The 23,888-nt window shown below is 48.8% G+C and overlaps 1 protein-coding gene and 1 pseudogene across 1 annotated transcript in view; one reads left to right on the top strand and one right to left on the bottom strand.

Annotated features, from left to right (window-relative positions):
* Positions 1–23,888, top strand: part of LOC120371759 (scavenger receptor cysteine-rich type 1 protein M130-like) — a 201,596-nt gene that overhangs the window by 37,431 nt on the left and 140,277 nt on the right. The gene's annotated exons all lie outside the window — the stretch shown is intronic.
* LOC120369528 lies at positions 2,009–7,639 on the bottom strand (annotated as a pseudogene).

Here is a 23,888-nt window from a genome sequence, read left to right on the forward strand (position 1 = left end):
TTTCTTTTCCCCCTTCAGACAGGGCTGACCTGGGTTAAACACCTAATTCCAGGGGAGGGTTCACAGCTGTGACTCCCAAGTAGCATTAAGTGGACTGAAGCCCAACTCTCTGCTCAACATTTGCTACTGGCTAGCTTCAGCAGCCTCCCACTCAGCTTCTGTGAATCCCATTCTTAGGTGCCCAATGCTCGACATCCATTTATAGGGAGCTTGTGTACCTGAGTCAGGGCTGAAGATTCCACTAAGTACCTAAAGTCAGGTGTTGCAACACTGAACCAAAGTCCTCTTTGTGGATCTAGTGCCACAGTGGATTTTGCTCCTTAAACTGTGATGCCATATAGAGTGGCCTTTTATGCCTGTGAATAGGGCAACCCTTGGGAATTAATGGGATGCCACCCCAAAATATGTGAAGCAAGAAATGCTCTGCTGTCTTTTAGCTTTTTATAGTTAAACAAACCCTCAGCTGAACTATTGTGAATTCTTTAAAGGCCCATGCTCATGGATCAGATTACTGCACCAGAGATGGCTGGCTTTCACATTCAGTTCACACACTTTCAGGAAACAGATGCAGATACCTGGTAAGTGGCAGCATCTGACTTAAAAATGTGTCATCAGCCTCAGACCTCTCAAGTAACATCTCATCTTGGTGGAAAATATTAATCTAACTGGGGAGCATATTTCAATGAGTGGAAATAAAGTCCCTCCTCTAGTTACTGACATACTGAGTCACACCTTTGTGTTGTACCAGGAGCTCTTAAACACTCTAAGCCCAAAGGAATATGATTTCTGTTTCCAATATCATTTGCTGAAGCTGGCTTCTTGCTGCATCCCAACGTTTCCCAGCTGTTGTGCAATGACAAACAACTATAGGGTTTGGATTTTGATAACACTTTATTAAACAACAATTAATCATTCACTTCTACTGATCCAGTTTATAAGAAGACAAATATAGAATTGATAAAAGAAAACCAGCAAACATTTACTGCATTTTCATAACTTTACATCTCATTTGTGACTTGTGATTTGATAAAAATCTTGTAAGTGGTGTTTTAAAAATAAAGAGCATATGACTTTGTCCCAACTTCAGTATTCTGTAAATGATAGATCACGTGCCAGATTCACCTCCGATGTAAGGTAATTGATGCCAATGGAATTATACTGGCAATTAATTTGGCTCCTTGTTTTCAGAGTGTTTTTGAAAGGTGCTAATGGAGATCACAGTAAATTGCAGACTAAATGGACTCCAGGACTAAATGGAGCATGTAGGATGGCATAGCTTATGTTCTACTGCAGCATATGCCATATACCAAGGGACTGCTTTCATTGGGCTTTGGGTCAGGCCCCCAGGACACAGTGCTAAGAAAATGCAACCGTCAAAAAATAGTTAATATGTTTTTTTTCATGAAGTGCAGCTTTAGGAAAGTAATGCATTGGAGCCCTGCCATCTAAAATACATTGATGGGTTGCAAGAAGGAGCCAAGGCAACTGTTTCCACAGTTCATCTTAACCAATGGCTGCTCTTTAAAGATCAAGTCCTAATTCTCCTCTAATTTTAATCTTTTAGTAATTATTTGAGGCCAATGCTTAATATGATATTTATGGCCTTGCATACTTTGAGCAATTACAACAAAACAGTTCAGTTTTCATGTGTTATCCAAACAGAGACATTCCTCCAAATGCACATCAGTATGTGAGCAATCTCCCTATCATGATACATGTTCTGTCCGTCACTAAGTCATCTATTTAATCTATGTTTATAGCAGAGGCATTTCTAGTGCTCCTGTTGCCATTGTAGCTAAACACCAGTTAAAAAGCTATGAACCTAATCTTGCACCCAATTGTTACCAGGCATAGAGCTTATTATCCTTCAGTGGGACAGCTCATGGTAAGAAGCCTTATCTCCAGGAGCTACTCTTGGTAGGAATAGGCCCTCATTTAACATTCACATTGTCCAAAGGGATATAAAAATCGGACTTTCTGTGATCTCTAGTTGTTGTGTATATTCATATCAGCGTAACACAGGTTGAAAAATAAGATTGTATTTAACAAGGTAGCCATCATTGTAAACGTACAGGACTCAGTCTGAGGGTTATAGTTGATACTTTGAATTATGGATAAAATGTTAGAAACAATTATGCTAATTTTACCTTCCTGTTCAGTGTTTGTGTCATATGTGTAAAATATTTCCTCTTTCTGATTGTGGACAGGTCTTGTGGCATATAGAATACCACATATGATGAAAGCGCTGAAATGGACGGCTTGTACTGCCTTGTATTCCAAGTATGGAGCACATCAAGTGTGGTCTCATTGAGTTTGCTAATCATAATGTTACCTGTGTTGTCCTCAGTTGAATAAATTACCCACAATCCACTTTCATCCACAGCAAAGTCCATATCTTACCACTCAACACCAGCATAAGAGAAACGGTTACCATAAGTAGCATTCGGCAGAGTTTTCCTCACAGCCAGCCAATGTGTTTGTGTTTTAATCGAGCTTGCCCATATCTCTTGAATTAGGTACATTCTAATACATGAAGTTATTGTCAACGGTGGTGCCATTGCCTTCCCCATATTAAATTTTAACTCTCTAGCATTTTTAATAGCAGCAAATCATCATGGGAATTATGAAGTCTGTAATATTCTAAGAGTCTCCCATCTGTGTTCAAAGGTGCAACCCAGTATAGGTCCTTCTGCGGAGTCCGAAGAGAGTAATCCCTACCCAGGAACCATATGTGAAGGAAAATCCTCTACAGTTCAGCTGTACAACATAGGGCTGGCTGATATTCACAATTCCACCATGACCACAGCTGCCTGTAAGCAAAGAGAAAATGCAGGCTTTTCAAATGGCATGATTAGGAGAGGATTTAGTGTGTGCGCTTTATAAGAATCAGCACTGTTGCAAGAACAGAAATACATATCTTTGTCAAAGATTTTCCTTGCACCATGTAAACAGCACATGGATTTCAGTTCTGTAGCAGTTGCAGTCTGACTGAAATACAGTGGTCATACCACTAGAACTGGGTTCATACTGAAAAAACAGCCAACAATCCAGCAACACATTTCAGAGATCTCAGTTTTCAGTCGGTCCTCACTTGCAGTAAATAAGTGATTAGCTTCCGTTTCAGATAAGTGACCAGATTTCTGTTTCCACTTATTCTATGCTTTCCACCCCGCTGGGCTGGGAAATCGCATAGAAAATATAATTTCAGAAGCATTTTAGGTCATTTTCTCCTGCAGTGGAGCACAGTTCTGGAAATACGGGAAACAAGAAGGAACATCTTTGTCTCACTGTACCTCCGTGAGTTTTGGAAGGTGGAGGGAGAATTAGCAGCACTAGTTCAGGAGGCTCATTTCAGATTACCAAGCTACTGTCAAAATAACCACTTTAAAACAATACTTCAGAGAGCCTTTCATCTGAGGCTATCAAAGCAATTCAGATATTAATGAGCATAGCCTCATAACAGCTCTATAAAGTGGAGTAAATATCCTCCGTTTACATGTGAGGTAACTATAAAGTGACCATACAACCTATTTCAACCACGATAGTCTTGGTTTTTCTTATGATGCCCCAGGGTAACTGAAATATCCTGGTTTGTTTTTGTTTTTTCATTTCATTAGCCAAAATATTTGTTTTTTTATAGTAACACGATGCTTGTTCACGCACGATGTATTGCTGGCTAAGTAGCATTTGCACTGTTTACTGAGAACAAACAGCCCGTGGAATGAGCTTTCAGGGTAATGAACAATGTCTGGAATGAAGAGAACTTGAATGAAAGTAAGCGCTATCAAAGCTGTTCCTTTGTTCAGGCGACGGTTGATGACACTTGTTCAATGTTTCACAATCAATGCAGAACACTAAAATATTGGAAAAAATCCTCCACTCCAAAATACGGAGGTCTCCCTGGGTCAGAAGCTGGCAGTGGTGACACCAGCACACTTAAAAATAAAAGTTTCCTTTTGCCTGACTCTTTGCAGCGCTAAAAGATGTCCCCATGAACATGTGCCAGTTTTTTCCCTTTAAAAGCATGGTCATCTGAGACACACATGCTAAGTGACCTGCACAGTCACACAGCAAGTGAATGGCAATGCCAAGACTCGAACCAACATTCCTAACTCAAAGTCAGGTGCTTTAACCACTAGACATTAATCCCTCTTAGAGGTGAAGTAACGTTTATCTGCCAAGATCTGAGTTTTATTTTTTTATTAATTGATCAATTCAGGGCAACAGCTGCTGCTATCAAATCAGTGCAGAGATTGCACATGCTCTAGTGCAGGGGTCTCAAATAAAGCGGGTTATTTTCTGCTGCCCGCAAGCTCCTCAAAGCCCCCCTGCCCTCCCCCAGCGTTTACCTAGAGCGGCTCTGGCCCAGCATGCACCGGGGGCAGGGCAGGCGCTGCGGGAAGAGGAAAGAACCTGGGGTACGAGAGGCGCAGGGGTGTGTGTTGATCTTGCTTCAGGCACCACCCCAGCAGCTCCCATTGGCAGTTCCCCGCCCCAGAAGTCTCAGTTCCCGGCCAATGGGAAATGCTGGGGGCAGTGCCTGCTCCTCTCCTCCTGCACATTCCAGCTGCTTCCCGGAGCGGCACGGGGGCAGGGCAGGCAGGCAAGGAGCATGCCCTGCCCCCCAGTGCGTGCCGGGTCAGAGCCTGCCCCAAGCCCCTCCTGCAGTTGAACCCCTGCCCTGAGCCCCTTGCCACCCCTGCACCCCAACCCCTGCCACACCCCCATGCACCCCAACCCACTGCCATGAGTCCCCTGCCGCACCTGACACCCTGCCGTATCCTGCACTGACCCCATCCTGAGCCCCTGCTGCAGCCCTCCTGCACCCCAACCACCGTCCCTGAGCTGCCTGCCGCACCCTGCACCCGACCTCCTGCCCTGAGACCCCTGCTGCACCCCACACCTCTCCTGCAGCCCAACCCCTTTCCCTGAGCCTCCTGCCATACCCTGCACCCTGACCCCCTGCCCTGAGCCCCCTGCCACACCCCACACCCCTCCTGCACCCCTGCGGGCACGGAGGAGGTGGGGTGTGGTGAGGATTTTGAGATAGGGGTTGGAATGGGGGCAGGAAGAGTGGGAAGAGGCAGGGCAGAGGTGAGCCTCATGGAAGTGGTGGAGTGGGGACAGGGCCAAGGACAGTGGGGGAGGTGTCAGTAATGTGACCCTCGGGCCAATGTACTAGTCCTCATGTGGCCCTCGTGGTCATTTGAGTTTGAGACCCCTGCTTTATCCCAAAGTGAAAGGGAACTTTTTTGCAACTGGCTTTTAAATGTATGGGAGGATTATTGAAAAGTATATGGAGGCAAACTTGGTTTGCTGTGTTTATAAAGCTGCTGATTTGTGTGTGAGAGAGGTCTGTGCAAGGCACAGGTGTAGTTTTTTTTAAGTACTGGGTTTGTTTTAAAGCAACAGGGTTTATTACTGTGCAAAAGTGGTTTAAAATGGATTTTAAAATCAGTTTGTTTTTTTATTCTACAAAATGAGATGTATTTTAAATAAATGTTTGTGAGGTTTTTGTTTGTTTGTTTGTTGTTTTTTGTTTTAAGTGGCAGACATAAACTCAAAACGTGTGTTGTACAGCCTGAAATGAATTATTTGTTTTAAAGCTATGACTTTATAAATAGAAAAACACCCTAATGAATATTTCGTTTTTAAGTTTACAAGAAAGTGTTGTGTGTTTTATAATAATGTTGTTTGCTCCACAGTACAGTCAAAACATGAGAGATCCTTAGACCAGAGGGCAAACAAGCTCAAAAGAAAAAGGAAAGAGACAGCTGCAAAGGAAAATTCACCAGCATCAGTGACTCATGGATGGATGAAGCCCAGTAAATATATTTTGCTTATTGGTTTGGTTGCTCTATGAGGTTTTGTATTTTAAGTAAATACATAGGTGTGGGTGAGAAAGATGATAAAGTTCAGTTTTGTAAAATGGTTCCCCCTCCCCCCCATAGGCACTTTTCTGATAATGCTGTAGACAGAGCTACAAGGACACCTCCTCCAGAACTGCCAACGAACCAGGGCCATCTCTGCTTTGAGACCTTTAACAAGGCAAAACAGCACAAGAGTGCAGATGAATCATCCGGGCAGTTCAAACCTCATATACGTCAAACCCAAGGGCAAGACAAGACTCTGGATAAAAACAACCACAACTCCAGTTCCTCAGTGGCCACTGCCACACCAAACCCTGAGAAAACTGTGAGCGAAAATGCCCACCTTCACAAACCCAGAGCACTGACGCTAGGGGTTCTGAACATGCACAAAACCACACACATTCACAAACCCGGAGCATGCGCTCTAGGGGATCTGAACGTGTGCAGAACCACACACATTCACAAACCCAGAGCATGCTTAAAACAGCCCTGGGGGAAGGTTGTGGCTGGTTGCTGCTAAGCTGGGCTGATTGGGAAGTGGCTGCAGCTGGGCCACACCCCAATCAGGCCCAGCTGGTCCCTATAAAAGTCTGTGAGCCAGAGGCCCAGAAGAACTCTCTCTGCATTCAGAGAAAGAAGGGCCTGGTGGCAGAGAGCTAGAGACAGAGTACCTGAGTGGAGCAGGGCTGGGGACAGGCTGAGGCTGGGGCGCTCCAGCCTGGAAAGCCCCAGGCTGTGGCCTAGCAGAAGGCCAAGGGGTACCAGAAGTTGCAAAGGGCAGCCCATGGGTAGGCCAAGACAGCAGGTCCCAACCCTCCTTGCCAGTGATGAGTAGGCTGGTACTGCAGTCTGCCCCAGGGCGTGGGGGCTAGATGGATGACTGGCAGTAGCCTGATACTGAGGTGAGGTGGGAATAATGGGTGGGGGTTCTCCAGGGAGAGGAGACCCTAGGACCCCTAGACTGAGGGGTTACTGCCAGGGGCAGCATCCCAGGTAAAGGGCACTGGGGTCAGGGAGGGACATGGGGCCAGAGGACAGGCAGATCACCCACCTTCAGAGGGCGCTCTGGAGCTGGAATGAGCTAATTCCCAGAAGTCACCAACAGGAGGTCCCACAGGGGTGGGTCCACTCATCTACAGACTGACAAACCAGTCTCCCAAAACCATAAGCTCATCACAGCTCCCCTATATTCTATATTCTAGTGTTTGGGAAGAGTTTGATGCTTCATTCAGAAAACTGATGGATGCTGTATCCTTGGGAGCTAAAGAACGGCATTCTAAAAGAATTGGGAAAAATATGACACTTTGTTCAGAACACTGGTGAACTCTGTATCCTCAAGGGCCTAACAAATGACCACAACTCGCTTACTGGATGCTGAAATGAGTCTGTTCTTCAAAGAACTGCTTAGCCAAATACTAAAAGGCTAAACTTTACAGTATCATGCTTCAAAGGTACCTAATGTACATGAAGCAGAGCGAGGCGGATAAAGTGATAATCAGGCTGTATCTACAGAACAGGAACAGAATGTAACTGCTAAACCCCAGAACCACCAAAGACCTCAGACTCTGATGCTCAGGAGGTGTTGCATAAAGTGACTAAGCGTGATCAGAAAAATGCAATAGGATTGCTAAATAAGCTGGGCCAGGATAAAAATCTCTCTTCATGGAATGATAAAGGGGCTTTGTGAACAAAGGCTCTGTGGTTAATAGTTCTAACTTGCTCGACTTAGTCAGGGCCATCACCCAGATGCGCTCTGTTCTAGCAGACATGTACCTAAAGAATGAGATGTGTTTATCAAAGACCCTTGGGTACTAAGACAAACTCTGATGTTCTCACGGGGGTGGTGAAGGAGTCCATGTTTCCTCTCAGCAGCCTTGCCACAATTTCTAAAACACATGTCCTTGGTAAGAGATGGCCTCCTCTTTGCGGCGCTGGGACTTATGGGGTAATGCTGCTGCAGAGGGTTTTGGGAAGAGTTCTTAGTGGAGTCATACAGCCCACTTCTGGATGGGTCACCCGGAACTCACCCTGATTGGTCAAAAACTCCTCTTGGGGTGGTCCTATCAGGGCAAAACCCATCCTAATTGGTAGAGGGCAGTGGGAGGAGTTCTTAGAGGGTCACAGGACACACTTTGCTTCTGGTCAGGCAGCCACCTTGACCCTGGAGTAATACTCCCATGGGGCGGGACTTCTGGTGACAGGTAGAGGGACTAAGCGGTCATGGGACAGAGTTAGCATTTGATTGATGGTAGGGTCCTTATACTACTGCCAAGTGTCCGAGTCAAGAATGGTTGAGTATGTCAGGCAGAACCAGAGCCAAGGTCCAAATCAAAGTCAGAGGTCAAAGCCCCATGGTCAGACCAAAGATCAGCCAAGTCCATGCCAAGTGAAGTCAAGATACAGGCCGAAGGTCAAATCTGGATAGTCAAAATCCGAGGGGTTGGAGAAGATCAGGAGGAGGAGGCAATGCTGGAGTGGGTGGGTGGAGGGTGAAGAAACCGTAGGGCAGGGCAGGGGGTACATGCAGACAGGAACGAGGATGACTTACTTGAGCCCTAGAGACCCATTATCGGGGGACTCCCGTCCTAGCACTAACAGAAGGACAGCAGGATGACACAGATGTCTCTGACCCTGGGGTCCAAGCCAAGGGGAGCTCCCATCCAGGCTATGTGCCAGGATGCCATCACCCTCCTGTTCATTTCACACTCACAGACCCTCTAGCTGGAGGAGAATAAAGGGGAGAAAGCAAAGGTGCCCCTGAGGGAAAGGCTCTAGGCTGGGACCCAGTCCACTTCCCAGATCTACACCCAGGATTGTGTGACCAGGACTACAGCCCTTTCTCTACATCTCAGTTCACACCTGCCAGATGGGTAGGATCCTTCCCTGACCCAGAGTGTTAGGGGGTATTTCATTCCTGGCTGGGAAGGAATGAAACTCAGATACCAGGTGGGTGGATTATGCCCCAGGTAAGGGATGGTCAGACATTTGCTGCATCAGGGTGACACGGGCCATGGAAAAGTCTGAGCAGTGACGACAGGTGAGGGGCTCCATGTCAGGCCACCCCTCCCAGACTGCAATGCTATTGAGCATAACCCCTGGTTCTGTGGAAGCTCTCATTTCTGGGCCAGCCCCACAGCCTGGACAGCCTGATTCTTCCAAACCAGTATCTGGGCTGGCCCCAGCTCCAGGGGTCAGGGTGGGGCATGGTGTTGAGAGTGAGGTGTCGGCCTTTGTTTCTTTCAATGCTGTGGGCTCTATTGCCACTCCCCCTAGCCCTTCCCCCCAGGCACAGTGAGACAGAGCCGTACCTGCGGCAGGGAGTGGGAGCTTCTGGTCATGCAAAGGGGGGGCCCTTCAAGGCTGTCCCACGGAGCACAGCCCCTGCAGTGCTTTGGGCACCTGGCGCAAGCACCTGATGTTAAATAGCTGGGCCATGACCTTTGCTGTAATGTCCTCCTGCTGCAAGGGAACAAGGATCAATCAGAGACTCTCACACCCACGAGAATGAAGGGTATTAATGGCACTGGGAGCCAGCAAAATTTCCTCCCCAACCCTCCCCATGTCTGAGGGACGGATTCCCCCGCCCAACCCCCGAGACGAAATCTTGTCTCTTCTCTACTGACTTCCAACCCCTTTCCCACCATTGTGGAATGAACTCCTGCTCCCACTCCTCTCAGTCCTCCCATGTGAGAGCTGTTCTACCTCCCAACCCAGCGGGAATCCAGCTCCGCTCCCCAGAATCCCCTCAGCCACCCTCGCCCCCTCCAGCTGAATGGTTGGGAGGCTTTGGGCAGTAGTGCCGTGGGGTGAGAGGAAGTGGACACCTTTCCCCAAGGGATCCCCCAGTCCTTAACATGATTCCATGGACAGTAGCTCTGGTGAATGGGGCACTTAAGCAGCCTCTGCTGACTGACTCCTCCAGTTCTCCCAGAGCAGGTGGGGGCTGGGATAACATGATACCAGAGCACTAGGAACCGGCCTGAGGCCCTGAGGGGTAGGAAAGGCTCACAGAGGTGGCTAGGGGAGTTGGCAGCCCCTAGCATGAGCAATGGCAGTGTGTCGTGTTGATGTGTTGCCTGTTAGGAAATAGCCTTGCTGGAGAGCTGGGTCTGCCCTGCTTTGAGCTGCTCAGGGGACAAGCTGGTACCTACCAATGGCACCTGCCTGGGTTCATCCTCTCCTTGCTCCCTGGTCAGCGCATGGGGATGGGATGGGAGTGATTTTCAATGGCCTGGAGGTGAAAGGCCCTGAGGGTCCCTCCCCAGTTCATCCCTCTTTGGTTACCTTGTCCCCTATCAGCTGGCCGGCTTCACCTAGGATGGAATATGTGAGCACCAGCCCAGCTTGGCTGACACAGAGCTGAGGGTCGTGTATGGCCAGAAGCGCCACCTGGAGGAAAGTTCTTCTTTGGTCTTCCGTGAAGATCTTTCCAAAGACCTAAAACCAAAAGAACCAGAGCCCTTGCAATTGTCCAGAACCAGACTACAAATCTGTCTAGTGTCTCACAAGGTGGATAAGAGTCCTGGGGCAGCCAACCTTTGGGGTCCCATGGACCAAGAACCCCCTTCAGTTAGAGGCTACAGGCACTGAGGCCTCGAATAGCTCCTTCTGGATCAGGATTCACCGCAGGTGTCATGAGATGCTGGAAATGTATCTCCGTACTCTGAAACCCAGCTCACACAGACAACAAAGGACACTCTACTGCTCCCAGCAGCGATAGCTCCTGCAGCTCACCTGCTAGAGGTTAGGGATCTTTTATATCTGGTTAATTCCCACTCCTCACCCCATTGACATTTCCATGAGCCTCACATATTCTGCTGGAAATAAATAGCAGGCTCTTGCCCTGTGTCCATGACACACTCTCTGCAGGAAGTCAGATCCACACCTGAGCTGCTGGAATACACCGGCGGAGAGTCCTTACCTCTCCCACCCTGGCCATGTTTCTGTAGCCCAGGCGTTCGGTGTCCTGGAGCCCATCCTGACACCACAGCTCTCTTGCCTCTCTGATGTTCAGCCCTGGGGGAGAAAGACAACCCATTTGGGGAGGTTTGGCCTTCCGCTTTCAGTGCCTGTTTCCTTCTGAGTGCACACTGGCCAGGCTCCTCATGGCATCCACGGCCCAATGGAATCGCAGGGTCCATGCCAGGCGGGTTAGTACCAGAAGGGGATTTGTTTCAGCCATCACAGTAATCATGTGACCATTCACGGTCAATGTGCTCTGCAGTGGGTGCCTGTTATTGGGGTGTCTAATACTGAGAACCCCACACCCACTGAAGTCAGGATTTGGCCTGGCTGCCCAACTGGTGACATCCTACCTACAAGCTTTGTGTCTATCCCCTGTGGTCCTGATCCTGCCCTGCCTTCATGATAGGCTCTTTCCTCCACGTGTCTCAAAAGTTCCGTTCCTGTCCTGTCACAAGCTGGCTGCCCCATGGGTGGGCTGATTTCCCTGGGCTGGGGGACAGAGCCGGGCTCTGAGATAAAGCAGCCAATTTCCCTGGCACATTCACACTCATCTCTCTAATTCGGAGAGGGGAAGAGAAAGAGTCATCATCTAAGGCGGATCGGTCTCAGAGGAGGGCTTCTTTCTGTAGGGTCCTTTGCCCAGCAGAGGAGTATCAAAGGAGGGCCTTGTTTGCCTTGTTTGGCTTGTTTCTATTGGGGTTCCTCTTCCCCGCTACAGTGGGTCTAAATACAGAGGCCTTAGTTCTATAGGCGTCCCAATGGCCAGCTGGAGCTAGTCTCCCAGAGGCTCGTTTCCATGCGGTCCCATTGCCCAGCTGGGTTTCTTACCCCTCTTCTGGAGCAGGAGCCTGTGCAGCTAATATATCCCACCCCTGGCTTGCCAGCTGATGTCGTTGGCAGGTGAGATACATAGAGACCCAGCTGCAGCACAAAGTCGCCTGCCTTGGAGAAGGCAGAGGAGGTCTGGTGGAAGGAGGAGAGGGGAATCCATCAACATTCTCGCTCCCCAGCTCCCCTGGGCCTGAGCTCTGCTCCCACCCCTCTGTAGGAGGCGCTGGGGGAGAGGAGCGAGAGCCCTCTTCCTCTTTGCCCCCAAGGGAGCTCGGAGCAAAGGGAGCAGGGCAAGGGCCTTCGCTGAGCACTCGCTGCCTCGCTGCTCCAGAATAACAAGGGCCCTGAGGCCAGGCACGACCCTGCCAGCCAGCGGCCTATGGAACGCAGTCCCTTACGGACCCAGGGGGGACCAATTAGCCAGGGGATGAGGAACTTGACTCTGCAGGACGCTGGGGTCAGAGGTCACTTACATCAAATCCAGTCAGGGAGGTGGCAAACAGGAGCAGGGCTGTGCTGGTCTGTATGGCCCTTGCTCTCTCAGGGCGTTTTTGACTGGAGAGAGATGGATGTGCTGCGGGAGAAGGAGGCAGGGGAGGGTCAGCGGGCAGGCGTACATGCTCTACAAACGAGCCTCTCCCCCTCCCTAAGGGGCTGAGACTTTGTGCTCAGGGTGGAGTAGCCGAGCCCTCGTCGCAGAGCTTGAAACGGGGGTTCGTGACACTGTCCACGTCTTGCTGGGCACAAGCTCCTTGTCTCTCCAGGCTGGGACAATGGTCAGTCGTGGGGCTGGTGTATTTGCTCTGAACCCCTGATCCATGAACAGCACATCAGGATCAAGGCACATGCCCTGGACCCCAGACCCCAGCTGCAAAGGCCTTGGTAGGATGGATGGAACGGCCATGAGGACAATCCGTCCAGGAACTGCAGTGTCCCTAGGACAGAAGAGCTGATTCCCTGAGGCTCCTCCTGTATCTCAGGGTCTCCCTAGAGAGGAGCCAGTGACTTTTCTCTGAGGCTTATGTCCTGTATCTCACAGAGGTTTCAGTCTCACAGGCCCCATCCAGGCCTGGTGCTCAGTGTTAGTGCTTAATGCAACCGTGCAGAGCTCTGGCTGACAGTCCCAGCTCCTTCCCCCTGCACTGGCAGCTCTGGGAACGTGTGGCCGGCTGGGTCCAAGCAGGTTAGACACAATGGAACCTTGGTTCTTCTAGTCTCTCCTTTGCTGCCCTCCCACAGAGTTCAGGGGCAATTCCACCCCAGACCGTCCATTCTACTCACCTCCAGGAGGTGCTGCAGCTTCTCCATGGTGGGGGTCTCTGTCAGCCGGCCCCTGAGGATGGTGTCCAGGCTCGGCAAATAGCGGTTGTGCAGAGCCTGCAAGAAGAGGGATCACCTGCCAGTTATGGGACATGGGGCTACACCAGTCAGGGGACAGTGCGAGGATTCTCCAGGTGGCAAGACTCAAAAGGCACATCCTGGCCTCTCCCATTCACATCACTCCAGGGACACTTAGCAAGAGTTCATGGCCAGATGCCTGCTGCCTCATCAATCCTTGCACTTAGCAGTTCTCTGTGCAGGGCCTGGTACCCAGCAGAGTATGGACCAGCCAAACTGCAATGGGTGGGAGGCAGGATCCCCGGGAGAGTCCAGGCAGGAGATCAGAGAATGAGGAGAGGAGGGAAGGCTGGGATCAGCCACGGAGAATAACGCAATCCCCTCTGAATCCCTGATCCATGAACAGCACGTCAGGATCAAGGCACATGCCCTGGACCCCAGACCCAAACCAGCTCCAGGGCTCAGGACCTCCATGGGGTTGGACAGGGAAAGCTGCCCCCTTCCTGAAACCAGTGTCGCCCTGCACAGACTGGTGTTGTAACTTGGACAGTGTCTGCGGGGACCCTGATGTGTGTGGGAGAAATGTCCCCACTTTGGGGTGCCAGATAACAGAGGAGATGTGTCCCCCCATTGGGGGTGAGGGATTCTCTGGTACAAGACCCCCTGCCTGGGTGGGGATAGAACAAGGAGCAGGACAGACTCGGTGGCAGCTCAGCTGGGGGATTTTTGTACCTCAGCTCTGCCCTGGAGGTGCTGCTGGATCTCCATGACGGTATCTTCCTCAGGGGACAAATCCTGCTCCTCCTCCTCAATGTACTCCTCCTCTTCCTCCTCCTCAGCCCACAACACCGGGGCACTGGGGGTGTGTGCACCAGGGAGGGAAGGAGAAAGTTTAATCCCTTCTGCTGCTGGGGGGATGCAGTGGACAGAGAAGGCTCCATGTTTCCCCTTTCTCTGTAAGGAGCCCCCTGGCAGCGAGGGCCCCACCCTGCCCCTCCCAGAGATGCCCTCAGCCCCATCAGCCTCAGGGCCCCATGGCAGTCAACCCCCGCCCCCAACATGATCAGGGGAGGCTGGAGCTCCCTGACTCCGCCCAGCATCCCCAGCCATGGGGCGTGGCTGTGCCACCCCCACTGGTTTTAGGGGGCTCACATGGGTCAGTCCCGGCGCCTTGGCGAGCCGATGGACACAGGGTATTACCAGTCCCCCACCGCCCCAGTTCTCCTCCCTTTCCCTGGGTCTCCTCACCTCCAAAGAGGAGCCTTTAAACTCAGGCTGCCAGACCCCACGGAGGAGCTGCTGGCCGCAGGAGTATGCAGAGCTGCTGGTGTTTGTCGCGCAGTCGCTCAACTCCTGCTCTGGGCTGGCAGGAGGCTCCTCGATGGCCAGGGTGGGGCTGGCAGGAGGCTTCTCGGTCGCCAGGGTGGGGCTGGCAGGAGGCTCCTCAATGGCCAGGGTGGGGCTGGCAGGAGGCTCCGCTGTCGCCTGGGTGGGGCTGGCAGGAGGCTCCTCTGGGGCCAGGGTGGGGCTGGCGGGAGGCTCCTCTGGGGCCAGGGTGGTACTGGCGGGAGGCTCCTCAGGGGCCAGGGTCAGGCTGGCACAGGGCTCCTCAGTTGCCAGGGTGGTGGACGGCTCCTGCTGGGGCCTGGGGCGCAGCTCCTGGCTCCTTGGCTTCCTGAAGGAAGCCCCAGAGCTACCTTCCCGGCTCCTTCCCTCTCCTGGCTCTCTCCTCCATAGCTGAACCCGGGGCCACCTCCATTTCGGCCCAGAAGGTGCCTCAGGGTCAGCTAGGGGAGCTGGTGTCGTCCTCCTCCTCCAGCATGCGACGCAGCTCCTCTCTTTCCCCTGGCCACAAGCCTCTTTCCGCCAGCGGGGACAGAGGAGCTGCTCTCCTCTTGGGAAGGCTGGCTGATGTTTACTGCTGGCTCTGGAGCCACCTGCCGGCCTTCCTCCTGAGCATCCGCCTTATTCGCTCCATCCTGGAACTGAGTGGGAGCAGCCATAAGTCTGCCTTCAAAGCAGCCTCTCATTAACGAGCCTGCCTGTTCCCCTGCCCACCTCCCCTCTGCTGAGGCAATTTCTCCTCCTGACACATCCCACCCCAGGGCACAGGAACCCTCAACCTGGGGAACAAACCCTGACAAGGGATGGGCTGGGAGTCCTAGTGGTGGGATATTCCCACCACATTGGGGATGGCTCTGGTGAACTCCACTTACTTGCTCTAGGTCGGATGGAGTTGGATGGCAGATGCTCAGGAGTTGCTCCTCCTTCACCCTCCTCGATCTCCTGCACCCAGGTGGCCTGCAACGGGTGCCGCACAATGCCCTACCAGCAGGGCAAGGGGTAGAAACCAGAGATCGAAACTGGCTGTGAAAACAATACAATGCCACTAGTGGAACAGTCCTGGGACACTCCATGGCTATACAGGGGCCACTCCATTTGGGCCCAGAAGGTGCCTCAGGGTCAGCTAGGGGAGCTGGTGTCTTCCTCCTCCTCCAGAAAGCCAGAGCTGGGAAGTGCCAGCAGGACTCGATTCCCAGTCTCCCTGGCTCCGAGTGTGATCTGTTGTAGTGACTGACGGATTTGCTCCTTGTCCCGCATCCAAAGCCAATAACACATCTCTGTATTTTCAGTCATGAGTTAGATCTTCTCAGCATCCCTCTGTCTCCCGCAGCCCTCAGGTGTTCCTTCGATTAGGGAGGCTTGGATGCTAAGAGAATTGGAATTATTTTACTGGCTTCCTGGGTGTTACTAGCCCATGAGGGTCTCAGTCTGGCCCCCAAGGCCTACACTCCCAGACACTAAAGATCAGGATGGGTTGATTTCATCCAAGTTTTTTGTATTTGCATTTTTTAATCATTTTCTGAATGAAAGATTAATTCTCATGAAATCTTAGAGCTGGCAGATGACAGAACAAGGAGCAATGCTCTCAAGTTGCAGTGTGGAAGGCTTGGATATTAGGAAAAACTTTTTCACTAGGAGGGTGGTGATGCCTTTGAATCTGCTAGGATAGAGTCCCCTATCTTGTATCTATATCTAGAGCCTATATTTTCTTACCTTCTACACAGATGACAATGTCTTTGAAAAAAATCCACATGGGAATGACAAACACACACACTGAATCTCCTGCACACCAATGTCTCTTGGTCCTCAGTGAGAGACCGCGAGATGGAGGCTTGCCGCAGCAAGGCTACAGGGCTCTCCCAGGTTCCCCCTGCCCCGCATCCCTGTCCTGCCTGGCTGTTGTCAAGGGAGCTCTGTGAGGTCACAGACACCTCATCATCTTTGCCCAATAGGCTGAGTTCCTGCCAAAGGCCTTTGTGAAGTCACTGCCACTCCCACCTTTCCCTGGCAGGCCTGATGTCTGCCTGGCCAGCCAGCTGGATGTTTGAGCTGCACCCGGATCTCCCAACTTGCTCATTATTGATTCTGAGGAGCAAGCAGGATACCAGTAAAACAGCAGAGTCTGGTCCTCACCCCATACTGAGCTTTTCATAGAGGTTATGAAACAATTTGATCTCCTAAACTGGCCTCTATTTCACAGGCTATGAAATTTCACACACTTTGCACCATATGAAGCCCAATTACTTGTACTTCACTAAAAGGCACCTTCAGAATGACAGGCAGTTGTGACGTGAAGACACCAGGAAACCAAGACTCCACCTCTCCCCATCCTGCTGAGCCCCCAGCCAGGAGAACCAGTAGGGGCCTCCTAGCTGTTTCTCTGCCAGGCTGGGGACAGGACTTCTCTCCGTGGGGATATCAGATGCACCTGCAGAGGCAATGCAGAAGTAAGTGCGCTGCATCGTCCCAGTGTTGGGCTCAGGGCTTTGGTCTTGGCAGCTTCTGCTCCAGTCCGTCTCTGGGTGCCCGGACTCAGAGCTTCTGGCCCCATGGTCAGCCAGTGCTGGGGCACCGGGCTCAGGACTTTCATGCCCCTCCCCACTCCTGCCAGCCCTCTGGGTGCCTGGGCTCAGGGCTTCTGCCCGGCCTCTGCAGCGGGGGCTCGGGGCTTCCCTTGCAGTTCCTTCTGGGGCTCAGGGGTCCATTTCTCAGGATGCCCCGAAAATGGTATGAGCTGAGGTGCTCCCAAGTAGTAGATAGGAGCTGAGGTGCTGCCAACAGCAGGGACCCACCTGCACATCTGGGAACCTCCTCTAGCTTCAGAAAGGTTGCTGGCTGCTGCCCTTGGAGCCCAGGTCTGAAGGCAGCACACAAGTGAGGGTGACAATGCTGTGACCCCCCCCCTCCAACAACCTCTGAACTCCCCCATTCTCCCAGTTTGGTCAGGACCCCCATGGTTACAATACCATGAAATGTCAGGTGGAAACATCAAAATGGTGATGTTGGTCAATTTCAAGGCCAGAGGGTTTGTAAACTAGTCAAAGTGAGCCCTGAATTCGGTAGGGACCTGGCTGTTATGGAGGCCCGAGCAGGTTTGCACTCCCCGTTCTCCTGAAAGGCCATGGAGAATTCCTGCTGCCTGAGAAACTTCCCAGAATAAGCTACCAGGACTGGTGGGAAATGAAGAGAAATCAACCAAAGCCTGAGCTAGGATGGAGAGCACTGCTCCAAGCCGTGTTTGAACCCCTCCACCCCCACCTGCCTGCCTGTGGTGAAACGGACAGAGGGGCACTGATTTCTAGTTGTGAACTTGCTACAGACTGTGGGCTTCAGCACAAGCCGTAAAGCCCATACTCTGAACTCTTGGATAAACAGCAAAGCTCGCTTTTCTGAAACCTTTTCCCCCAGTGCTCTGCATCCACTTTGCATTGTGCCCAGCAGAGGCTGGTGGAGGAGGAAGGAGATGAGGCCATGCAAATGTTGTGACATCGGCACTACCCCACAGACACACACACAGCAATGCAGGCCATAATATCAGGACAGTAAATTATTTGGCCATAACCTACCAAATCCTCAGTGTTGAAAGTCAATTTCTCTAGAAAACAATGGGAGGAGGGGTTAGAGAGTTGCAGTAACCACCTGGACTTCCGGTCTCTGGCCAGACACATCCCCTCTGCAGAGTTTTCACTGCTATCGTCTCCAAACTGGTCCTCCTGATCTAATGTGAGGTCACATCCTGGTCTTTGGGACATTGGCAGGATCTTCCCTGTTCCCAGCTGCAGCATCACCCTTGTTATCCTGCCTGATAAGGATCCGCCAGGGCCTCAGCAAAATGGCATGTGTCATGACAGGCTCTTTGCTGAGGGCCCTTGACAACACCCAATTGAGATCTGAATCCCGGACGGGCACGGGCACGTGCAAGTGCATTCCTGACTTTTACTGGATTCCTGGACCTCTCATGCTGCTGCTGCCGTGTTCCTTCTCGCTCAGCACTGAGCAGCAGAATGCTCCTGCCCTTTGGCTGTGCGACACACATGTCTAGTCCTGCTGCTCTGAAAGAAACCGTCTTCACAGCTCTAGTCCTGGCAGATATTGATTAAAATCTTACCGTGCTCCTCTAAGTGTATTTTGATTGGACATGCTTCTTGCTAGAGGATTTTCAGACACATGAACTGCATGAAACAGAGGGAAAGACAAAGAGAAGCATCAACATGCCTAAGAACTTGAACAATATTTGAAGACCATATATTGGTGTCTAACTACCTCCTGCTGCCGGGAGGCAACTGGTATTTTAACGACACACTCACCCCCTTGTGCCTGACCTAGAATTCCAGGAGGGATAGCTTAGTGGTTTGAGCATTAGCCTGCTTAACCTAGTTTTGTGAGTTCAATCTTTGAGGAGGCCATCTAGGAATGGAGGTAAAATTCTGTCTGGAGATGGGTCCTTCTTTGAGCAGGGGTTGGCCTAGATACCTCCTGAGGTCCCTTCAACCCTGCTATTCTATGAATTCTGTCCTCTCGTATTGGCAGAACAAATAAACCTCACCTCCAATTACCCCTTACACAATCCATTTGAGTTCAAGAAAGAGAGATCTCTCTCTTGCAACAAGTTTTAACATTATGGGGCAAGACTAAGGTGAGTGGTCTATTTTTCTTTCAGTTCTAATACTGAAGGAGATCTCCAAAATCCATTCTGTCAACCAAGAGAAAAGATTGTTTCTGTTCTCAAAGTGCTGTTGCTTTTGATCCCAAAATGTTGTCTTCATTTTCTCTCACAAAATAACTTGCAGTGAAATGGGACCAACTGCCTAAACTATCCTAAACTATCCTGAACGCTGCATGTCAGAGTTTGGGACTATCAGGATAGCGCATCACCTGGCATCAGTTGTCACAGATCCATCCCAGCATCAGCAGAGCTACGGTGATTGATACCAGCTGAGTGTCTGGTCCATTGTGCTGTACTGAGTTAAAAGATTTCATACGCTGTGCATACGAAGATGAAAATTTTGGGTGGAAGGGACCTCATATAGTCAAGTCAGGCTCCTCATGCTGGGGCAAGACCCCTTGGTTTCAAAGAATCTTGTTTTTTTTCTAAAAATGTGCTTCATTTATTTGCATATCAAACATTTTCATTTAAAATTTCCCAGAGTGGATTTTGTGCTGGTAAAATATTCCCAGTCAACAACCCTGGAGAGTGAAGATTGTGAAAAAAGACAGTACAGTATGGAATGGGCAGCACTGGCTTCCCCAGTGCACCATTTTCTGCTCCCATGGACGGTCTCATGGGTTCGGGATGGATACACACCAATAATGGAATGAAATCTCTCTTGCATATTTGAGTTTTCTTCTTAGTTTGAAGCGGGAGAAGGAACAGTAACATCTGGACCCACCTAGCTTCCAAGGGAACCATCTTTCTTGATGCTTTTTGACCTGCAATTCACTGTGGCCCTTTAGGTGGAGATCAGTGGGTATTCTCTAGGAAGCTGCTTTATGACTCTGCTAAAGAACTATCCTCTGAGAAGGACAGGCTGGTCCTGCCACTGTCTCCACTCACTCATGGTAAATTATAGTGATTTGTAGCCGTAGGTTGTACAGGATGATATGATACTGCATGTGAGCATGGGAGAGAGAGAGATATTTTACTTAGTATTCATTAGGGTCCTTTCCTTTGGAGGAGGAAGCTTTTCCAAACTCACTTGCTGCCTCTGCGTCCCCACTGCAGAACTCCAGTTCTCGGCTGTGCAAGAAGCCAGAGCAGGCATGAGGGTCTCACCCATCGTTTTTAATTCACCTCTCACTGCTTAACTTTGCTCTTCATTAATATCTGCTCAGTTAATATAAAGTGAAACATTGTTAACATAATCTTACTGATTTCAACAAGAATGCTGGTTATAGATCATAATCAGAGTTTATTCCTAGTTTGTGGTTTTAATTGACTTATTATAAATAGCATAGCTCCTGGTTTAGTTATGGAAAGGTGCTAGAGTGCTAACATGAGGCTTATATCTATCACTCCAAGCACCTTTGCCATAGATCAGGTGGCTGTGGTGACACCTGGCCTTAGTTTCATAAGAAGAAAGTTATATTTGCAATAGCTGACTTTGCATTGTTTGTGGTTGGCATTTCTAAAATGCTGATTTGGGAAAAAACCAAACATTTGCAATTGTCAATTGCTTTGAAGCAAGCAGCCTTTGGAAATTCCAAAACACTCACCTCCTTCTTTTTAAAGTAATTCTTTTCTCTGCCATTGTCATTCAGTTCACTTTCTCGAAATAGCTACAGTGTAAGTGGGATTCACTTAGAGATGAGATGTTTTTCACTTTACTAGCAATTTTGGCTCTACCTGAAAATGATTCTTGAATTAATTTATTTTCTATCATTACATCACAGTTAGGAGGAACACGGCATTTGAAAGTGTTCTGGATATTGCGTTGTTACAACAAGGTAAGAGTTGATGTTTTAGGATCAGTTCTGAAACCTGTAAATGATAACGGATATAATAATAATTAATATTCCATTTTGTGGAAAAATCCTTTATTTTCAATAGTCTGTTTAATATAATGTTTTTTTTTCTCCTTGATGTTTTCTGGTGGTTTCCTATTATGGTGAAACTTGATTAGTCCAAACAGGACAATTGAAACGTGTGTGTCTTGTGTATGCAGCATACATGCGTTTTAATTTTCACATTGATAAGGTAAAGAATTGTACAAATCTAGTATTAAAATAGCCACATTACTAGGAAATGGGGCTTCAGATAGTGTGACTTTATGCTTCCATTCCCATGTGGAAATTTTAATTCCTATCTTTGGTGTTTCTTAGTCTCATGGAGAAATGCAAGAACTTTGTTACTGGTGACCTCATTCATAACCATAGATGGGCAAATCTGAAAAAAACTAGGAACTGTAATAAAAAGCAGCCAAAGAAGACCAGTTTGTGCAGAAGATGCATATCTCAGGAAATGACTGAATATTCATGCAAATATATTGTTTACCATGTTTTTAGTTTTTAGTTGCAAGACTTTAAGCCAAAATGATCTCAAAGTATTAAAGTGCTCGAATGAAAAGTCCACCAGCTATTTATTCATTCAGTTTATACCAGCTCAGGATCTGGCTCCATAACTTTACCTTTAAAGAGATTTCGGGTAGGAGCCCACGTAGAGATGGTTGGGTGGAATCTGGCTGTATTTTGCATTGACTGAGCTGGCCAGTGGACTGGTCATGCCATTTGTTAGAGTTGTTGTTCTACTCATCAGTTAAAGGCAGGTTAAGCTATCACAAACATCTTGGGATTTTAGACCCTGCTTTCAATTTCCTGATTTCAGTGCATTCAAAATCTCCTACTGAATAGTTCAGTGAAAGAGGACGTGTTTTCTCCTCTTTGAGTTCATATAAATTTATAATTAGTTGCCTGACTTTACCAATCTCTTTGCCTTGAAGATCTCCTCCTTTAGGGTGCAGAAGGTTCAAATACACTGAGTGTTACCTTGCCTTGCTACTCACTCTGCTAGCTGGAAGATGATTAAATCTGATATTAACAAACAGCCTGACCCAAAGCGCACTGAAATCAATGGAAAAACTCCACTTGGCGTCAGTCTGTTGTTTTTGGATCAGACCCTCTAAAGTCAGTGAGAACACTACATTCCTGAAATAGATGAAAATTGCCTCCTCCCACAAAAACAAACAAATTGCTTTTGCATTGAACTTTTCCATGGAAATGTCAGCATTTTACAACAAATTAAATTAAATAATAATAATCAATACAAATATTGTTATTTGAAGTCCTAGCAATGTAGGGACCTCATGGAGTCAAGTCAGGCTCCCCATGCTGGGGCAAGACCAAGTAACACCAAGTAAACATCGATGGATGTTTCTCTGACCTGCTCTCAAACACCTTCAACACTGAAGTCCACATGTTGATCTGTCTAGCTGAAGTTCCTCAGGCTTCCATTCTCCTTTATAGGCCAGTCTTGTTGGTTTGACTACATCTCCCAGTTGCTCCATTTCAAAACCAAAATACTTAGATTTCCAACCAAAATAGACCAGCACCAAAATTGTTTTGGATTTGGGGTTTTATCCATAAAAGATCAAAAATTTCCAAGGGACAGGTGAAAGCACAGGATTTTGATCAGCTCAACATAAAAGCCTCTATTAACAGAGGGTGATGATTTACCAGGGGAGGAGGGTCGTGCTGGATACTCAGTTCTGGACAATTTTAATTCAAGATTGGATGATTTTTTTTTTTTTAAAAGTTATGCTCTAATTTACAAGGAAAAATAGTGAAATAGCCATGACCTGTATTATACAAACAATTCTAGACTTCGAATTGGGGGTGTTGAATTTATCGTCTCAGACACCTTGGGATCCACAGACTATATCTAAGGAGTCCTCCAAAGGTTATTGTATTATCATAGAACACTGCTTTTCAACCTGTGGTCATTATGGTTCCTAAGGAGTCCACAGATGAATTAATATGTTATCATATATTTACACTTTCACCTCCATTCAAAATTTTGGATTCATTCACAAATGAAAAAAAAATCCACTGGTCTAGATAATCAAAATAGTTTCCTTTGGGCTTTGGAATTTATGACTAAATTGAATTTACCATTGTTTCAGCATCTCTTAAGAGATAACTTGCAGACGTATCTCCACTGTACATCAGATTTATTGTTGTGTATTATTAATGGTTCAGATTGCTTCTATCCCTCCTCTGCCTCTTCTTTGGCTTTAGAGCACAGTGACAACCCGCCTTCAGGAGAAATGGCTCCCGAGCTACCAGAGGTAAACTGGCTTCATTTTCAGAGCTAACTGACAGTCTAAAGCTGCAAAACATCAGCAGCCTCTTTTATCACTGTGTTCTTCTTTGCCATTTATTTCTGCAGCTGATAGAGAGATGTCTGAGGTGATTGTGCTGATTAAGCGTTGACTCCCAACTCCACAGCTCCATGTACTTTTCCTCAGCAACTTGTCACTCTTAGATATTGTCTCCTCCTCTGTGGTGCCCAGAGAGCTGATGCTCCAGTTTCCTAGTGATGAGTAAAGACATTTCTTTCCCTGGCTGTGTCAGTTCAGTTTTCCTCTTTACTCCCCTTCTATTACGCAACAATGAGACTTTGCCTCCACACAAGGCTGTAATGACTCTGATCGCTTTGTGGCCATTTGCAACCATTGCTTTATTATGTCATCCTGTCAAGAGTCTGCTTCCTGCTGGTGGTTGGATCTTTCCTATGCGCCTATGTCAATGCCACTGTGCGTGTACTGAATTCAGTCTGTTCTGGCCACTTCACTGCTCCTCAATCATTTCTTCTGCGATATTCCTTACATAGAAATCCTGCTCTGACTTTCGCATCAATAGCGAGTGCATTCCTCTTGCACTATTCATAGAAACAATAGGCACCCTTTTCCTGTCCTCATCTCTACATTTGCATCATCTTTGCCATCCTGAGGATCCGCTCCATGGCAGGAAGGCACAAAGCCTTCTCCACTTGCGCCTCCCACCTGACTGTCATTTCCTTCTTATGGGACCCTGATCTTTACATAT

This window comes from Mauremys reevesii, linkage group 1, assembly GCF_016161935.1.
Source record: "Mauremys reevesii isolate NIE-2019 linkage group 1, ASM1616193v1, whole genome shotgun sequence".
NCBI lineage: Eukaryota > Metazoa > Chordata > Testudines > Geoemydidae > Mauremys > Mauremys reevesii.